The 17,066-nt window shown below is 44.2% G+C and overlaps 1 long non-coding RNA gene across 1 annotated transcript; it reads left to right on the plus strand.

Moving 5' to 3' along the window:
• Positions 1–1,770: 1,770 nt before the first annotated feature.
• Positions 1,771–15,729, plus strand: LOC138684976 (uncharacterized). The gene is made up of 3 exons (XR_011324194.1): positions 1,771–2,109; positions 14,208–14,288; positions 15,661–15,729. It is a non-coding gene; the product is annotated as an uncharacterized lncRNA (long non-coding RNA).
• Positions 15,730–17,066: the final 1,337 nt, after the last annotated feature.

Consider the following 17,066-nt stretch of genomic DNA (forward strand, 5'->3'; position numbering starts at 1 on the left):
AAGTGTCTCAGAAAGACAGGATTTGATTGTCAGGGGCCTGTTCTCACGGAAAATAAGAGGCTCCAGTTTCTGTACAATTATGTACAGACAAGACATGTGTTTTCACTGCATGGCACCAAGCCTGGAGTATATTTTTTGCTCCTGATTTACAAGGAAAACTTGGCACGAGGATGACCCACACAGCAAGAAGTGGGCAGATTTAATACAGATGCATGGAATAGCCTCTCAAATTCAAAAACCTTTAGTGTCAGGCATAGTTGGGTTTGTTTCGACCTATCTACACGATACCCTCCATGGGGGCCTTCTGAGCTGGGGTTGGGGTTTTTAGGTGTTACCATCATGGATTTTTAAAGGAAAACCAGTCTATCTTCATGGCCTTCTACCTATGCATGGGATTTTGCAATAGCAGGGCTTTTGCACTACGATAGTCTGCAAGAGACAGTGAGGTTAGGCTGCGAAAGGAGAGGATTGTCTGCCTGTGATTACAGCAGCTGTCGAGGTTTCTGCTTTGGGCGCTTTTTCACACATGTGGTCTCCACTTCCTTCCTTCCTTCCTTCCTTCCTTCCAAGGCTGTAGGAGCAGGAGAGTGGAGATGCTTTTTCATCCTGGCCCTGTTCAGGACAGTGGGAATTCAGAGAGTTGGGGAGTACTTCTGCTTCTCAGCAGCACTCGCGTGTCTGTGCAGTCCCTACAGCCATTCAGAGCGGTCACCAGGCTTGCAGAATGTCAGAAATGGAGGTTTTGAACTTCTCTCCACTGATCCTCCATCTCCTGCCTTTGACGCTGAGTCCCTCAGGACCGTTTTCCAGCTCAGTTAGCCAGATCACAGTCGGCCCATGACCAGCAGCACCTCAAGGCCCTGATGGCTTTTCTCCATCGCAGACTGGCTTCTTCAAGACATGCTGCAGAGTGTTCGCACCACCAGCCTTCATGTCTGTGGACCTCTGTTGGCAAGCAGCCCATTCACCATCTTTCATGAGCGGTAACATAACCAACAGAGAGAATTAATGCTGCTCACTTAAAGAGGAGGTTGGCAGTTAGTACCAGGAACAGCTGTGCCCCTTTCAAGATTTAATCAAGGTCTACAAACAAGCCAGAGGAAGAGACAACAGGCTTCCAGTAACAAGCTGACTACTCTGACTGACATTTTCCTTCTGTATTCCCAAGGAAGACCCTCCCCTCAGGGAAAGCAGAGAACACAGTTACGCAGTGCTGGAGGTATCATTTGAAACCATAAAGTGAAAAGCCTCCCTTTTCAAGTAGGTCTCCAGGTCATCTTTCCTTGTGAATGTCACACAAAACCATAACACAGAGAGATGTGTCCCCTGAGAGTTAAAAACATCAAGTTTGTCTCGCTGAGGACAAAAATTCTAATTTAATTTCTGTCCCAAAACATCACTAATAGTAGCGTGGCTCTGTCCTGGCATATGAAGTTTTCAAGGACAGCATGAAATGTTTGCTTGTGTGCATTCAGGGTGACCATGGGTGTGAGGTATTGCACACATAAGCACATATCTATGTATGTGTATATATACACATACATACATATATATATATATATATACTGCAACTGTGATGGGCTGAAAAATCAGGCCCTCAATATTTATAACTTTGGCTCATATCCCAAGCAAAGCAGCCCTATTGCAGAAGCTCTATTTGTGGCAATAGGATCTACACCCTCCATTTTAGTTCTAATCCTAGGCAAGCTGGCAGACATAAGGTTTTATGGGAAGCAGAACAACTAATCCATGCTGAAGAGCAATGCAGAAAGTTTCCTAAGTATAGAGTCCCCTCAGAAATATGAGGGCTCAAATTAACCCCCTAAATCCTCTTTATCAAAGTCAGCCAAGCTTGGGGATGGTAAATTGATTACGTGATTACGTGGCCAACTCCAGCAGCCCAGGCTCTTAGAGCAGATGGAGTACTTATGGGAGAGGACTCTGAGAGAAGTGTAGAAAAAGGACCAAATTAGCAAAACTACTGACATGGAAATCTCCTGGAGCTCAAAGTCCGAGCACAGTTCTGCTGAATCCACAACATTCACACCAGAATCTGGGAAGACTTGGGTCTTGCTTGGGGACTCTGATTCATCTGTGAAGAACAGAAAGGTGAGTCCCTGGCTGAAGCAGACCCTTGGGTTTTCCTTGAATATGAATGATTATGACCCCAAAATGTTGTTTGCTGCCCCTCGGCATTATTGCTCAGTGTGGGCTGTCCTCTTTGGCCCCTGATATTCCCATCCAAAACCATGGCTGTGTCCAGCTCTGCTCTAGTTCCTGGGCTGCATTAAACAATCAAAGAGGGGTTTCATTCTTCTTTGTGAGTACTGGCTTGGGGCCAACTGTAGAGAGGAGGTCTGGTTACAAACTTTCTTACAGCACAAAAGTGTGGCCAGGTCCAGGCTTTATGTTTGGACACATCTCTTCCAGTCAAGGAGAAATTTCCAGTTGTTTGGATGCTGAGTCAGCAGAAACGTTGGGAATTAGCAAAGTTTTTTTGTTTTCCTTCCCCTTCGAACCTTGAAACTGGCTCAAATTTTTTTTGCAGCTTTGGCCAGTGGTTCACATGGCCTCCCAGATGAGATCTCTAACAGGAGATTGCCAACTGTACTGGGAGTTTTCTGTGATCCTGACAATTGGCCCAGAAAGTAGGGAGCTGACACCTATCATGCTCATTTCATGTGAGATCCTGGAGGGACTTACAACCAAAGGTCCTTCTTACCAAAGTGCAACTCACAGAGTCAAAGCAGCAAAGGGGGGAGAGGAATGCAATGAAAACATCTAATGTAGAGGAGCTCTTGGATAATATTTCTCTGCTGAACAATCAGTAGTTTGTGGGATTTTTTTTTTTTTCTTTAATGAGTAATTCTGGGACAATTAATATTATCTAGAGGAAATTTGCTGGTAATGAAAAACACAGACTTTGGCACACAAATTCAGCCTCATGAACCCTAAAGTAGGAACAGGTTCACCAGCTTCTCCCTTCCTAATGCCCATGGAGTAAAGAAGAAAGACTATAGAGCTGACACTTGAAAATTCAGTCTTTTTCACTACTGATGGCTGCCACTGGAACCTCTGCTTCTATAGCTCTGATCCAAAACTGAAGGCCTGACCCAGGGAATAGCTATGTACTGACAAATATGCCTACTTATCCCATGACTCTTCTGACTTAAATTCTCAGTGAAGACTCAGAGTAGTCCCAAACTCACCTAAGTAAGACTGGTGTCATTTGAAAGTCAGGGACAAGAAACTTCAGACAAATTAAGGGTTTGACTTGGGGGCTACAAATAAAAAAAACCCCAAACTAGCAAAGTATAGTATGTAGAAAAGTCTTCTTGCACCAATTTATCAATGATCCCAGACAAAACCCCTAACCTCCATGACCCTTAGAACTGAGCACCTAAATGTCTAGGAAGACTGGTTGTGATTTCCTCTAAACTCAGATAACCAGATGAAAAAATGGTTAAAAACATGGGTCCCTTTTACATTCTTTTTGCCCTGTTTTTTTCTTCCCTTTCATTTTTCATGTGTGTGACTTTTAAAGAGAAAGTGGTGTCTCAGGCATCCTGGGAACAGAGGATTAGCTGGGGCAAAAAACATGGTGAAGAATTTCCCGGGACTCTGGTGGGGTGGAGGTTCTGTGAACTGCAGCCCAAACAGTTTTCATGCACCCTCAGAAACCTATAAATATTTTCAAAGAATATTTACTAGCAACCTTTTCACTAACATTTGCCAAACTCATTTGAAAAGGGGAGTGAATTTTCTGTCAGAGGAGCAATTCCTAGCAAGGGACCTACAAGCCCCTTTGAGCTGCCTTGAAAAAAAAAAAAAAAGAAAGAAAAAAAAAGGAAAAGGAGGAGGAGAGGGAAAAGCATCTGTAAACCATAGTCTGCAATTTTGGCTTTGGAGCTCAAGATAATAAGACCACTGACTGACAAATTCCAAGAGTATTTTCCTATTTATATTAGCTTATATTTATTTGTTCAATATGTGAGGATGTGATTCCTTGCATTAATCATTAGCTTGGTAGAGCTTTTCCTGCTTCCTTGCCAAGATTAAAAAAAAAAAATAAGAAAAGAAGTTTCCATGTAGATATAAGTAGTATTACATGAAATAAGCCCCCCCTGTCGGAAAGGGCAGGACAAGTTGGCAGGACAGTCCTGTAGTCTAGGGTTTTATTTATATCATTGTTGCTGGGAGATTTGCAAAAAGGCGTGCAGATGCTCTCCTCATGGAAACAAACAGGCCAAGTTTGAGCCTGATTTCAGAGAAGGTCTGGATAAACCTCTCCGAGCCATGTCACCCTTGAACTCAGTCCTCCATGTGGAATAACCCAAATTACCTCTTTGGTTTCTCCAAGGGTAGGGTGTTTGAGACCCCAGTCTTCCAACCTGCACTACAAAAATGACCATCACCATGACACATGCCCTGGCTCACCTGACTTCCATACCTATAGCAGCTTCTCTAGAGATGCCCACTAGCCTAATAAGGTGCTTAGTACCATACCAGGGTCCTAAGCTCTGGAGTATATTGGGGCATGTCCCACTGTCCGTGGACACTGATCCCATTTGGACCTCGAAGTGTCATTCTGGTACAGAAGTATAACTGAGATGTGTAATAGGAATCTGTCCCCATTTCCTGAAGAATTTGCCCTTTCTGTGTTTACTGCTGGAATTAATAAGTATGTCCACTCAGTGCAAACATGAGCAATTGTTTCCATCAGTTGCCAGCACCAATAGGAGGAAGCAAGTAGTTGGAGAGATGCTTTCCAAGAAGCTGTTAATGAAAAGGGAGGGGGAAAGTGAAGGTCCTATACCGGGATCAGTTCTCATACTGGCTGAATTACAGCAAAGCCCTCAAAGAAAAGGAGACTCTGCCTTGCACCTAGAAAAATTCACAGGCCAGGAGTAGAATCAGGCTTGGATTAAATAGTCAAGAGCAGCTATGTGAGCTAGCAACTTAAGTGTCAATGAAAAGACAGGGTTCACCTGGGTTGGGTAAGCAGAGAAGATTCCTTTCCTGAACAACACATAAGGCAACTGCAGGGAAAGAGAAAGGGAGAACTATAGGTGTGACTTGGTCTGCTGAATGACGGAGCTTTTGAAAATGGTTCTTGGGGTTCTTACAGTGCTATATAGGACTGTTAAAAGCTGCACCCTCGGTCTTCCCAGGCACTGAACCATCTTCTTCTCCTCCATTCCTATGTATTTTATGACTTCAAACAAACAGTCTCTTCTGCTCCATAAACATTCATCAGCTGCCAGGGTCAGAAGGAAAGAAGGTAATGTTTTCTGTATTTTTTATGTGCTGGTGGGTAGAGGTGGCTTAACAACTGATGAGTTCTGGTATGCCTGTGGAGCAGGTGAAACTTTAGCACTATCTAAGCAATGAAGTCTTCCCGTCTTAGCAGAGACACGTGTCCTGGCAAGCACTGCTCAGGCAGTTAACCCACCAACTTAAAATTCATCCTGCACTTTGAAGTGAGTCATCCAAGCGGGGAATTGAAATCTCCAAGGTACACAGGCTTCTCCCTGCCCATGTGGGATAGCTCACCGCAACAGTTCTTCAGAAACAGGGCCAGTACAGGGCTGTGTGACTCAAACAATCAGGTTTCCATCTCCTGCCTTGGGAGACTAGTCCACTCGTAGGAAAGTTTTCCTCAAGCTAATTTTTCCTTTGCTCAGCCTCAACCCACTGCTCTTAATTCTCTACATCTTGCGTTAGCCCCTCTCCACCCTGGACCTCCCTGAATGACTGATCTTTCTTCTTGGATGATCTTCAGATATTTGCACATCATTATTTCTCTCTCTTGCTAAGTGGTCTTGTAGCCCATAGTAATGCTTTTGTGTCATAATGTTTTGGGTCTTGTGTTTATCTGGAGTCATTTTCTTGTCTTCTTTTTAAGAAAAGAAGTCAAAAAATGTAAATGGAAAGCAAAATCAACCAGATTCACTCACGAGTCAGGATGCCATCTGCCAAAATGTCTTCCAGAGTGCTTTTATTTATGGCTGACTTTCAAAACTTCGCAAATGGAGCAGCATAATGGAAATGTTGGCACCACCTTATCTTTTTTCTACACTAACGTAGAGACATATGAACACACCAGGGATTTATGGGTGTGATACTTTGACCCTGTGGAAGCCCAGTTGGGAATAAACAAACATCCCTTTGTCTTAACTTTCTTTCTTAGAACTTCCTTAGGTTCATTAGTAATCATCCTCACCATTATCTTATATATCTAGAATGTCAGGCATCCCAAATGATACTTGTGTCCTGGACATAGTATCCATCTGTTTTTATACTAGGAGCAGCAAATGCTATAGCAGAGGAGCTCCGCATCCTATTTAACAAATGTCAGCTCCTTGAACAGGAAGATGTATTAACAAGAAGGTGTAAAAAATCATGACAGGGCCAATGAAGGAATCTCCAGGGAAATATTTTGGAACTGGTTAAACACGTATGTTTAGACAGGGGAATCACTTTCTAATAGTGACTTCTCTCCACTTGTTGCAAACAAGCTTGGATAACTAGCTTAGCCTGCAGCATCTCCCTTGTAGACATCTAAAATCAGGGTAGGAAGAAACACTGAAGTGTGAGAATTGTACTTTAACTGTCCTCTGTAAAATGGGAAATTAAAAGCAATGCGTACTGAGAGGGGAAATATCGTACAAACATTCTGAAATGCTCAGACACTTCAGACAGGGAGGCCACAGAAGTCGCTGCATAAGATGGATTGGATTGTAGTTCATTTCTTCTTTCCTTCTGTGGGGCTCTTGACTTAAGTCATTCATACCCAAAAGGTAGGTTGTCCCTATGGAAGCACTCCGTTCCTTCCTCTGGAATGAACCATGATGGCTATTTCACAACTAACACTGAAGCTATGCAGAAGCTCCAAAGCACAGTGCTGCAAGTACAGGTCCATGATTTCCAACCCTGGTTCTGTGGATTACTCCTAAGAGGGGCATGAATGATGACTGCAATAAAATAGCTCACCTCTGCCATAAGACAACCTTCTAATGTGATGTTTCTAACAGTCAGTGCCTTCACTGGAAGACCCATAAAATAATCCTGAAAAAAACCTGAAAGGGACATCATTACTGTAGGAGGGGTGGTGAGGTGGCAGTGACATGGAAATGGGCCAGGATCTGAGAGTTAATGATACTGACAACTTAGAATTTCAATTTTCAGGAAGAAAGTTTATCTCCATTTCTCCCCATTGGCTGCAGCGGCCATACCCATAGCATAAGGCTCCAGGCCCCAACTGCTTAGACATTATCGCTTGCTGACTTTTTTTCCTGCAACATATTGCATTCTTTCTAAACATCTGTTTGCACAGAGAGATGTGTTGAAAAGACTGTGGTTATTCATTTACTCACATTTTGACATGGCATCGCTGAGTGATTATATTAGCAAGGCTGATGAGTTTTCTTTACAAAGGGAAGCCCCATGGAACAACATGAAACAGGCATTGTTGCAATTTTGCTGGAAAGAAAGAGGGGAAAAATTCAAACCCAAAAAAAGCCCTAGCTCAGGGCATGTCTCCACCCAGCAACAGAAAGGCAAACCAGAGATCTCTGAACAAGTCCTAATTAAGGCAATAAGTTCACAGAGCAACAGGCAGTACCGGGAGACAGGCTGCCTGGTCTAAGAGTAGCACGGCCGAATTAATGTGCCTGACAGTGTAAAACTCCATTATTCCTTCGGAACAGAAGTGGCTTGGGCACAGCACTGCATGATCTCAGCTGGACTTCTGCACTCACATCAGATGGAGGGAGAGGCTGTGAGTCATGCAATGACCTGGACTTCAAGAAACCTGTGTTCTACTCCAGGTCTGGTAACTGATTCGTTATATGCAGAAAAACCCCAGCTGTGTACAGTTCCAGTATGTGTTCAGTACTTCAGTCTCCTCTCCTGTATCGAAGCAAAAAGGGTGATTTGAGGCAAACCCCTGAAGATCTTGTACTGTGAGGATCTTCCAGTCACAAGCAGTGTGAATGGCTGCCATTAGCAGCTTGTTTGATTGTATAATTGGCTATTGTTTGGGGTCTGCAGCCTTTCCGTGGCCTTTAAGCTCTGCATCTCTAGGAAGCATGCTTCCAGAGTATTTTTGTACCATTACAGCCAAGGTCCAGCAGAAACCCTTCTTAAGCTAAGCCTCCTCTTTCTTTTTCTTTCTTTTTTTTTTTTTTTACGTTGAAAAGTAAAGCAGATTTAGAAGAGCTTTGTTTCTGCTGCAGTCACTGTGAATTTATTGCTTGTGAAAGGGACTAGGCTGATAGCTCCAACAGCTTCATTTCATTTTCAGAGGATCAACTGCAGAGGCGGGCATTGGCCGATCCCCCGGGGTTGGGCTCCAGCACTCGTGCAGAGAGTCAGCAGGTGCCCATCCTCACCACAAACTCAGCTCTCCTTCTGAGCTGGCAAGCTGGAATGGGACAGTCACGTCAATGCTACGTGCCATGGCACAAACAGGATCATCTCTCCTGCAGTTGTCACCAGGAGGGTGGGAGGCTGGGAGGCTGCTTTATGTGTGCTGAAATCTACTTTAAATCCAGTTCCTCTGTGAAGCCAAGACTATCTTGAAAGCTTGTCCCCAGTTCAACCATAAGTCCCAGATTCTTTTCTGTTCTTTCCTTCAGAAGGAGAGGTAAACATGCTCTCTGAGAGCATTTCAGGCTAAAAAATATGACTTATATAGTGCCAGAAGACACACTAGATAATCTGCTGGCTTTCAGAGGGGTGAACAGCTTCCTCCCCACAGCATCCCACTGACAATCTCAGTAGAAATTAATGGTGCAGACAGATGTGCCCTCTGCCAACAGCTGTGCTGATGGGAGAAATCACTTCCCCTTGTACTTGTCACACCTCTCCTGCCAACAGCTTCTCCCATTGCATGCTCCCTTACCCGTTTCAGCCACAACGAGCTGGATTAGTTAACTACTTAAATAACGAAGTCTTTGCAAACTTGGGCCAATCAGATTGGAAACAAGTTGGGGAACTTTTACACAAGCAGCTCTACTCTTGGGTGGCTCAAAATAGAGAACATGTGTCCACAACATGGACACCTTTTCTCCTCCAAGGGGCTCATGCTCAATTAGTACAATGAATACAGGTCCCTGGGAAGTGCATCAGGGGAAAGTTGCTCTGTTGCTAATTGCTTTGTTTCTTCCTGTGGCTAAAATCAGAAGACTTCACTGGACTGCAAATCCCAGCCCTCCTTCCTTTTGGAGACTGACTGAATAAAAAGGTTCCCCACTGAAAAACTTGTAACGCTAATTTGATGGCCTTTAGGAAGTGGCTTCATAGCAATCCTGGAATTTTTTAATTTTTTTTTTTTTTTTAATTTCCAGCAACAGAAGAGCCTTCAGGAGCAAGGATCATCTGAGATCACAGATTTGCAGCAGAATCTGTGTGTTGAGTTGCTTGCTTTCTTGTGTACTCCACAAGAGTACTACCCTTAGCAGGAGGAATTCTATGCACACACAAGCGTGCCCCATGCAGCTTCATGCGACAGCAGGGAAACATGTGTAAGCCAGTGGACAGTGCTCATGGCAAAAAAACCTACCAGTCTGTATTTGACACAATGGTCTGTCCTGTTCCTTTAGTCCGTCGGTCAGGCAGACCTGTGACTGGAACACTGGATACACCGAGTCCCAGACTGGGAGAGAAGCCATGTAACTGAGGGTGTGCTAGGCAGTGGGGCCTTGGCTCATGGGATCTATTAAAAGCAATTTCCTTCCCTCCTTTCTTAGCAACCCAGTTCTTCCTCTGTCACGTGCCTTGACAAAATGCTGTTTCATGTGTCAAAGTGGAGCAATTATTCTACACATATATTCATCTTCAAGGACAGCTTGAGTCACTTGAGGTTTCCTCAAGGTGCTGAGGTAGAAGCTAATATCTCACAGAAGAGCTCCAGCTTGCAAACATAGCGCTGGGCAAGTCAATATACTCACGCCTCTTGGAAGCATGTCAGGAGCTCACTGCTTTGTAAGGCTTGGCTAACTCTCCCAAGCTCTCTCCCAGGGAATTCATCAGTACAGATAGGATCTCTCTCCTTTGTGTGTGCAAGTTTATATTTTGCTTTGGCCCCAGCATCCATACTGATATCATATTTGATTTTCACAAATCAACCCCCCATAGGTGAATGGATGAATCAGAAGGAAGCTAATCGCATCATTTACCTCCTTTTCCTCCTCAGCTGTCAATCACCTCTCTGCTTTCGTGACCCAGAGTTCAGTTGTCTCAAGGTTTATTTTCATTTTAATTTTTGTGCTAATTAAATTTGGATTCCATGCTTAACAAAAGCAAAAATGGTATTGCTGAGGCTGGGAATCAGGAGTTATATTGCTGTTGTCTGAGTCCAGCCAGGGGGCAAGTGATACCAACTTTGCTAGAGGCTCAACAGGCCAAAAAACAAAAAGGGAGAGAAAACAAAAGATCCCTCCCAACTTGCAGTTTGCCTAACTTGTCTGTTTCATTTTTCGGGGGGGATTCTCTGTGTGCTCTGGCACTTTGCAAGGTTTATTTAAATTAGCATATGTTTCCCCACATCTGTGTGTATCTTACCCTATACAAGCCAGCATAGCAGGAGAAAAGCCATATGTTCACATCAGTGGTCTACTGTTTCTTTACGTGCCTGTGAATGTAATACTGGATGTGTGAGGCACAGAAAAGAAATGAGGGAGTATGACCATACTACTCTTTTCTGGTATACTATGGAAGCAGTTAAAGGCACTGAATAAAGTTTGGACCAGCTGTAATATGTGTTCTACGTGCACAGAATAAAGGTTAACTCCAAATGACCTCCCTGCAAAAGTGCCTGCTCACCTTTTTTTTAGCTTGTCATTATAGATTTACAGGTGGTCTTCCATTGTGTTAGATGCTGCACAAGTCATGGTAAAAGGGTGAGTCCTGTGCCAGAATTAGCATCCAGACTAAAGAGAGGGAGGGAAGAGAGAAGGTTATAGGAGCCCTGAAATCATCAGAAAGTTGGTGGCTGAACAAAAGCTCCTGGCTACATGTTCTAGCTTCTTATCATACAACCTTCTTTCTGAGCATGCAAAACATGCACATGTTTTTTCCATGCATACATATAGGTCTGAGCAAGGCAAGATGCCCTCCTCCAGACCTCGCTGTGCTACGTGGAAGATGTCTGGCCCCTGGTCACTACCAACCGAAAGGATCATGAGAGCACTCCCTAATCTGCTCCAGTGCAGATTCAGCCAGTACCACTCAAGCAGCTGATCCAGGTGGTATGAGCTAATCCGGCTGACTTTTGCTTGAAGCAGAGCTGACTGCCAGCAGAGCTGCGGGAGAGGTAATCTTCGTCTGGAGGGCTGCGCCAAGTATCTGCGAGCTGTAATGGCTTCAACCGACGCAGCCACTTGCCGGCTGAACATCTGCTCGCGTCTATTTATAAAGGATAATTGGTACATTGGCATGGTCATGTGCTTGCCTGTGCGTGACAAAGGGCTCCACTTGCGATACTGCTCCCTGAAGCTGGGGTCGCCTTTCCTCTCTTTTCCTTCCCTCTCTTTTCCTTTCTTCTTCCCAGCCTTCCCAGTCAACTTTGCTGTGGGAAAACCACCGGCTGGGCTCAAGGTGGAGTGGGATGGAGCAGAGAGAGGAGAGGATTGCACTGGGGCATTTCATTTCTCACCCTGTTCTCTTGTTCTCTCTGTGGTTCACATGAATGCACGTGGTCTCGCGTGCTACCAGCTGGGCCGAGGCCACGGGCAGGGAGAGCCTCAGATGGAGCTGATCGTTGGAGCATGGTTCCACGGGAAGCTTCACGTTCAGGTGCAAGATGCTCCTCTTAGGTAATTGCTCAAGCTCAGCCAAGTCCCTATCTGCAGGGAGCTGCGCTTCCAGACCATAACACCTTGGCATTATTCTGCTCTCATGAGTCAAACTGTTCAGCAAGTCAGAAGTGCAGAAACATGGAACGAATTATCTTTATAGATCAGCTTGTTCAATACCTCCAGCTTCCCCAACTTTTCCTTGTGGGATGTTTCCCTTTCAAAATGATGAAGATTATTAGGCCTGTGGGCAAGCCATGATAGCTCTCTTTAGAGAGGACTGGGAGTGATGGATGACTTTTCTCTGTCTTCTCCCTCCTCCAAATTAATAATGCTATCCCATCATTTCCTTTTCCAGATCTTTTTTCCAGTCTTTGCTTGATCTCAAGGAAATATCTTTGCACTATGAAAAAAGGCAAGCCCTTTTTGAGAAGAAGGCATCTAAAGAATAACGATAGTAAAACATTATCTGTTAGTGACTAGTCCTTCTAAGCACAATAATGACCACTGTTGGGGTCCAAACCCTTCAGGAAGGGGTTAATCAGCACAGCATTTTGGGTCCTTGGAATATTGTGGAAGAAAATGACCATTCATGCAAGAAAGAGACCGGATGGGAGCTGGTTGTTGGATGGTAACAACACATGGCTCACATAGCGTTAAGCTTGCATCATTCTTTCCGTTATAAATCCTGAGCCCGTCTGGGCTCCAAACTATCGGCTCAAGGATGAGCAATATTTATTTTCAAATATTGTGCAAAATACTTTGAGTCTTTTTGGAATCCTAGGGTGAGGGGGGCAGGGAGAGGGAGGCAAGGCATGCTGGATCCTTTCCTCTTTTGCAGAGTGTCCAAACTGTTTTGTTGCTGAAGTTCCAGACCAAAATGGGCTTAATTTTAAGCAAATATTTATTCTTTCTTCAGTCAGGAGGGCTGAGGCAGAAATAAAAGCATCAGTGTTTGACCTCTAGCAAGCAAGTTCAGGCTGTGCAAAAAATGCATGTGGTAGATGAACCAGACTCCAGAGAGAAGCAGAGAGAGAAAGATAGGGGAGTACTCTGTGGTGCCCTGGAGCTTAAACTAACAGCAATATTATTTTGTAGGAGCTCTTAAAGGGCACCCTCAGATTGCACTTGGTCTTTATATGGGCACAGGAAATGACAGCTCCTCTTCCAAACCGAGCATCTAATTCTCATGTTGTCTAACTGGACATAGTTCAGACAAGACTCAGTTTCTCCAGCAGGACAAGGGGCCAGTGGAAATGGGAAGTTGACAGGCTGAGGAAAAGTGTGAAGGAAAGGAATTCCTTGCTCCTTCTGTTCTCTTTCACAAGAGCAACCATTATGAGTAAATAATTACCCAACAGCACCCAGGTAAGGTGGCTGCTTGCAAAGCATTTCATAAAATGATTAACTGCTAGTAATAGAAATATTAAAGCTATTATTACTTCTAAAGATTCAGGCTTCCTTAGACTATCCAGTGAGGACAATCGCCTTCTGGGGAAGTGGTTGCTGATGCTAACTCAGACTTGGAGCTGTGTTATTCATGTTACTATCCTGCCTCTTAAAATTCCCCACTGCTTTCTGATTTGAACATGCCATTTTATGCCCCTGTTTCCTGTGGAAGACCAGGAGAAAAGCTGGTCCTACACACCATGGAGAGTACAATTTCTCTTGAAGCTGTTATGATTTCCAGAAGATTTGCCATAGTTGGTAGTGTTTGCTTGCATAAGGATCAAACCTCAGGCTTATTTGAAATCTGCGGGGTGATCCCCATGTTCCTCTGAGTAACTGTTGCTTCTGATGACCATTCTGAGTAGGAGCAACAGGGAATATTTTTCCTTCCTCTTATGCAATCTCCCTACTATCTGGTACTGTATAGCTGCTGATTACTACTACAGCTAGGTCCCAACCTGTGGAGCCCATCATGGACCCAAGCACCCCAAGCCTTCGTACTAACACTAGGCACACTGCCTAGTGAGTAGCAACCTGATTTTTACCCAGACAACAGTTGAGCACCTACACTCTACACAACTGTAACAGAAAGTTGGCCAGTGCTCCGGTTTCTCCAACCAGAGGAATCACCACTAGAGTAATGCACAATTTCTCTCCAGTTCAGCAGGCTTCTCTTTGGACTCAAGGTGGGATTATGGTCATTTTCCAAAGAGCCACAAAGAACTGAAGATATTGCCCAGCTCTGTTTCCTTTTCCCAGGGGAAATGGGACAATCTGAAGGCACTTGGGTCTGGTTCAAGGTCACAAGGCTTACTCTGGGATTCTGCACTAGGTCTTCTTACAAGCAGAGGCAACATTAAGGTTTTTCAATTGAGCAAAATTCTTCACTCTCATTATGTCCTGGACCTACACAAAAAATTCTGCTGTCTAACTCCATTCACCTTTGAAAACTTTCTACAGCCTTGAAGAGATTTGGATCACATCTACAAAGCCTTCCACTGGAGCCTGCGTCAAGTCCATCAGTTCAGATTTCAGTCTCAGGTAAGATATCATACCTCAGGCAGTGACCCACACATGGACAGCAACAGATCTCCCAGTCAGCAGCTGGCCTGTGCTAATCATCAGTATCTACTGACGCAGACCTCAGTATAACACCCTTTGCTGATCTGATCTGTTTATAATGCACTGGTGGTAGAAACAAATGTATTATCTTTTGGGGAACTACTCAATAGTTCCTGGTTTTGATTGCATGATTCATGTGATCACAGAAAGAAATGTAAATTAAGTATACCAAAAGATAAATATTCTAAATAATAATATATTTTAGAGACTGTATTAATAGAGAAAGCCCCTACTACATTAAGAGAGGAAAAAGCCCTCATTCACCCCTGCTCTCTTTCCCACAAAAGTAAACTGCTTAACTTTGTTGTCCTGTCTTGCTTTCATTTACAACAAGGATTGCTGACCTCCCAAGCCCCTTACCTATCTTAACCTCTTTTTCCTTACAAACACCGCTCCTCTTTTCTGCATTAAAACCCACTGTGCAACACTAAGGGCACACAGTAGAGCTAGCAAACTTTTTTCCAGGCTTTCTGTGGCACTGCAAGTCCTTATTGCTCTGTTTGTACTACAGGAGCACTGAACAGTAGATCCGCATATTCTTTTTGTGGGAAGTGTGAGCTGGAGACAGTTACAGGAGGCAGTTGACACAGGACAGATCTGCAGAAAGGAGAAGCCACTGGAGTACTACTCCACATTGCAGCCTGGGTTTAACCTCTGATCTCCCTATAGGCTTTTGTTCTGTTGCTATCTACAGTTAGCATGCTTCATTTTGGGTTTTCAACTTGGATTAAGCAGTCCAAGTTTAATAAAATAGCTTTTTCCTCCTGGATTAGAGAAGCAAAGTGTATATGACACTTTGAAGTTTTGCCTTTTAGGAGATACTGTAGGACCAGAGAGTTAAAAAAGTCTCTGAATCTGGGATATTTATCCTGGCAAAGGAAAGATTAATTTCTCTGGTTTATAACTTAGGAACTGCTGCCTGTCTTTATAAGGCAGAGAGCTGGTGGCACACAAGTGTGCCCCAATACCACCTTCTCCTCACATAGGATGTTAGAAAGTATTTGGGGGGAGGGGGGCTGTTTTGGTTTTTAAGGGAAAGAATATTTTGGAAGAATGTAGGCTTGATTCTTTCCCTTTGAGATACCAGTAACAGAATTCCTGTCCCTTTCTGAACTGTTTCTCGTAATCCCACAGGTAAAGAGCAATGTCCTTAGTGGGAATTTTTCCCCTTACAAATTCTTCTCCTTCCGTAGACCATCTTCTCTTTCAAGCTGAGATGCCATCAGCAAAATTTTGGGGGACATAGAGTAAAACACTCATGATTCTGGCTTCTTGTTTCTCTCCCCTGCAGGAGCTGGGAGGACTGGCTGCAACATCCAGCAATTAAAGAAAAATAAATGTGGGATCGGTCTTAAGATGATCACATATTCTGTGTTACAAATGCTACCGCCAGGATCTGGAAATATTTGTGTGATCAGGCTCCACAGGGTTTAGAGCAATAAGGACTGAGTTGCTCTCCCACAACCCCCCTTTTCCCTCCCTCTCTGTTACTCCTCCACCCCTGCTGTTTCCCAGTCCTCCCAGGTTTCAGGATAAGACACACAACATTTTATTATTCAGTCAAAACACTTGGGTGACCTTGGAGGTAGAAACGTCTGGCCAAATGACATCCTAGCATTTGCTCAAGCACACCCTTCCCTATTCCACAGATCCTGTGGGTTGCAGTTATGTTTTTAATATTACTATTTTCTTTTCTCTCCCCCTCCACCCTAGAGCAATTAAGTTAATTTTTTTTCCCCTTTCAAGGTTTGTGTCAATGAACAGTCAAAGAGTGAGATGTGAACCTGCGTAGAGGAACCTCTGGCAAAACCTTTGAATGCTGTGCATCAGTGTGAGAAGAGAAATGTCAGGAGTAGTTAGCAAAAAATGAATAGCCCTGATCCAACCCTGTGATTCTTCTCCTGCCAAGTTCTCCAGTACTCACTGGATGATCCAGCAGGGCTTTGGCAAGTCTCTCTGTTAAAGCTTTCTTCCTCCTGTTTACCTGCTGTCCAGCTTAATTGGGAAACTTTTAGTTCAATAGGAAATGGTCATTAAGGCTTCAGGTCATGCTAGCAACAACAGGCTAGAGTCAAAACAAACCTAGGCCCACCACCACAACAAAGTGGTGTGGCCCCGATCCAGGAGGGACTGGAGGAGTAGGGGGGAAATCACTGCTCTGAGCTTCCTCTGAACTGCTCTTGTCCCTGTCTGTTGGATGTGGAGCTGTGCCTCTGTACAGTGAGGAGAGGACCTGGCACTTGGGAATGGTGAAAGCAGGCTCCCTTCCAGCTGTGCAATGACTGCTTTCTCATCTCCCTGCCTGGAATTGACTATCATGTCCATGGACAGTTTCACCACTGTTCAGTCCCATTGCAAGAAACCAAGCAGCTTTGCCAATGCATAACTTGCCTCATCTGTAATGTCCCTCAGTCTTTTGCTCAGCTTCTCCTGTGACCTGAGTTATGCCAGTCATTCCCAAATGGATCCAATGCCACCTACGTACAGTTCAGCCTGCATACAGCTGCCATTTCCTTGAATTTTCTTCCACATCTGACAGTCCAGCTGCTGATTTACTAGTGCCACCTAAAAGATGCTTTGTTTGGGAAGAAAGGAGATATATGCATGTACACATTTTAGGTGAACTGACTTGTCCCAAGTCTTTCTCAGATGCTTGACAGTACATGCCTTTTTTTTTCCCCAAGAGGCTCATGCTGA

The sequence above is a fragment of the Haliaeetus albicilla genome, chromosome 4 (assembly GCF_947461875.1).
Source record: "Haliaeetus albicilla chromosome 4, bHalAlb1.1, whole genome shotgun sequence".
In the NCBI taxonomy this organism is placed as follows: Eukaryota; Metazoa; Chordata; class Aves; order Accipitriformes; family Accipitridae; genus Haliaeetus; species Haliaeetus albicilla.